Here is a 3,113-nt window from a genome sequence, read left to right as displayed (position 1 = left end):
AAGCAAAACCACAAATATCCACTACAAGTTATCATTAGTAGAACCACTTCCCCCACTTAGTAAAACTGTCACATATGCTGTTAGTGGGTCAAAATGGAATCTAAAAGAAAAAACAAAAAAATCCTTCGATTGAGGCTCCTGATCAACCTATAGTTTAGAAGAGTGTAACCTCACACCTTGTATCCAAAATGTTGCTCCAGTTGTTGGCCTTCCATTTGGCTTCAGGAGCTGGAACACGTGGCCTTTAGAAAGCCCGCAAATAGTGACAATTCCCTGCTTACAACCTCGAAGCCGCCCGCCTTGCTCTGCCAGGTCCAGTGTCACTGGCGGGAGCATGACCAGAGGGGACTACGAGGGTTGAGCCCGCCCCCCTTCCCAGCGCCGCCTCAAGGACTCGCACCCACTTGCCACGCGGCGCAACCCTTCTCAGCCTTGGCGGCCGCTACCAATACTACCCGCAGTGGCCGTCGGAACCGGACGACCGGGGCGGGACGCCCGGGGTCCCCAAGCCGAGGGCTGGGCAAGTAGACCCGGGTGCGAGGCGGGCGGATGAAGGCGCCTCCAGACCCCTGGCTCCCGCCTCCTCCCCTTAAGGCGGCGGGCGGGCGCGGGCGCGGGCGCGGGCGCGGGCGGGTCGGGAGCCGTGAGGCAGCGTGAGGGCGGCGCCGGCGCTGCCGGGCGGGTCCCGGGGCCGCGGAGCGCGTCGGAGCTAGCGCACGAGTCCTCCGCGCGTCCGCCGCGCTCGCCCCGCGGCCGCTCCCGCCCGGCGCCGCCCGCGCTCCCGGATCCGCGAGGCGCCCACCGGACGCGGCCGCGGGGACCCGGGCGCGCGAGGGGAGGGGCCGCCCCCGCCGGGCTCCCGGCACCACGTCGCCCCTGAAAGAAGCCCGAACGCCTGGGCCGCCGCGAGGAGCCGCGGAGGCTGAGGATCCGGGAAGGCGGATCCCGCGGACGCCCGCAGCCCGAGGGAACCACCAGGGACCGGGCGGTCCTCGGCGACTTGGAATGCGGACTCCAGAGGCGGCGCGCACGGTCAGGGCAAGTTTCTCGCGGTTTGAAGGGGTCCTGAAACCGCCACTCGTTTTATTTAATTGTCCTTTCCCCTACTGTTTTAAATAAGTTTATTTAGACAGTGAAGAAAAAAAAATAGCTTCCTGGATGACTGTAGGTTTGTAAATATAATCCCGAAAGTTTTGCATGGTGTGGTTATTTGCTTATGCAGATTTATTAACCTGTTAACTCTTCAGCTAGACAGAAAATTGACATTTTAAATATTGTTTGAGGAACATTACAAGTTCGCTGCTGCGTTCAGGCAGTGTTATTTATCAGCTTAGTTAGCATCTGTCTTCCCGAAGTGGTACCCAAACCTGTCCCTTGGCGACCGGTCTTGCATGTGACACTCTTGCCCTCTAGTGCCTCAGCAGCTTGGTAGCAGTTTGATGGCTAATATTAATGAGTTGTTACATAACACAAGGGTACTGGGCCTGAACTGGTTATTGCTGCCACTTTTTACAAAAGCCAAAAGGCTGAGCCGGTGGTAGTGGATACTGCTGTTTCAGTTTCTTTTCTATCTATTGAAACTTTCTCAAGCGTTTTCAGCTCTTTCTGTTTTCATTCCAGGTAAGTGTGTCTGTTTATTTATACTATACATTAATGGCTCACTCATAAATGTAGGAGTAGCAACTTTGTTTTTAATTAATCTAAGAATTTCAGGATTGAATAAGTGCCTAATTTTATCTTTATAGAAGAAATAGAGCATTTAATTAAATTGAGTGAAATAAAGAACTGTCTTCTCCCGGTGTAATTTTAAAGCTTCTCTTTTATAAAATTAAAGTGTAAAGGGGATGATCCCTTATAATTGTTTAAGATCTCCACCAAGAACTTGTAATTATTCTGCAGTAGATTTGTTAGAACAAATGTCTGTTGCTTGATGGACTAGAAATTTGTAAGCAACATCAGAGATTTAAGCTATACCTGTTTATCTATACAGTAATGATCCTCAACAAATCTTTCTATTTGATGCAATTCATTTTATAAACATTACTTAAAATTGTACAGTTAATAAAATTAAATGCAACTGGCAAGAAATAGCCTAAGTATTGAATACAGAAGCTTTAAGTTAAAAGAAAATACATATTCTTCCATTTAATATATCCACTTTTTTTGAAGAAGAGCTAAGTTTCATTTTTTTAAGGCGTTTACCTAGATCATCTTCCAACTAGTTCTTCTAGTTCTAATATCTGGAAACTATTTAAGCCTCAAACTCATTTTAAGTTGAAATTTATCCATATTCTTTATAAACATATTGGAGTATGGCAACATATGTAATCTGGAAGAGTTTAAAGGAATTCATTCCTAAGTAATGTAAACAACTAAATCTTAATATTAAAATACAAATCAGATATTGAGACACATGAGAAACTGACCTCAAATCCACTTTTTCTTTTTCTTAGAAGATACATTATCAACTATTGAACAGTGCTGTTCACCACTAGAGAGCAGAGTGATGTGGAAGAGAAACTCTCAAACATCTGATATTCACCTGAAGGGCATTTTTTCCCTTTTTCTTTAGCCATAGCTCCCTATTAACATTGTATTTGAGAAGGAGATTTCAAAAATAAATTTGAAAGAGATTCTTTTGGAAAATAGTTCTGAACATATCAAGAGGCTTGCCTTAACAGAAACTCTTTTCCTTTTCTTTCTCCAGTTAACACAGACAGTATCTGCCACCTCTCTGATATTTTTATTGTTTTTCTTTATGGTCTTGATGGGAAAGCAGAAGCCTTCTTTCTTTGTCTAAGTAAATATTGATATTAAACTGGTCACATGAGTTTAATTTTCTTCATAGTCTTTAGAATAAAGATTCTCACATTACTAAAATATTTTAGATAAAATAAAACTTTTATCTCTTTCTAGAGAAATTTGTTATAGTTCAGTTGAGTTATAGTATACCGTTTCTTTTAATATATTTTCTTGAGAAAACTATTGTTTCTGAAGATTACGGCAAATATTAGAGTAATTTGTGGTATAACTGAAAGGTTTGTTGAAAAAAATATAGTGGAAGTGATACCCAGGCATTTGAGGTTCTTTTTTTCTGAACAATATATCCTGCT

At 44.1% G+C, this 3,113-nt stretch overlaps 1 protein-coding gene across 1 annotated transcript in view; it reads left to right on the top strand.

Moving 5' to 3' along the window:
• Positions 1-1,366: 1,366 nt before the first annotated feature.
• LOC103078588 (N-deacetylase and N-sulfotransferase 3) overlaps positions 1,367-3,113 on the top strand; it is a 157,471-nt gene continuing 155,724 nt past the window's right edge. Inside the window, exon 1 of the mRNA XM_007464857.1 lies at positions 1,367-1,620. The gene's annotated coding sequence lies outside the window, so the exon portion shown is untranslated. The remainder of the gene's footprint in view (positions 1,621-3,113) is intronic.

This window comes from Lipotes vexillifer, unplaced genomic scaffold, assembly GCF_000442215.2.
Source record: "Lipotes vexillifer unplaced genomic scaffold, Lipotes_vexillifer_v1.1 scaffold231, whole genome shotgun sequence".
Lineage (NCBI taxonomy): Eukaryota > Metazoa > Chordata > Mammalia > Artiodactyla > Lipotidae > Lipotes > Lipotes vexillifer.
Note: the sequence above shows the minus strand (reverse complement) of the source record. Positions and strands in the feature narration are given on the sequence as shown.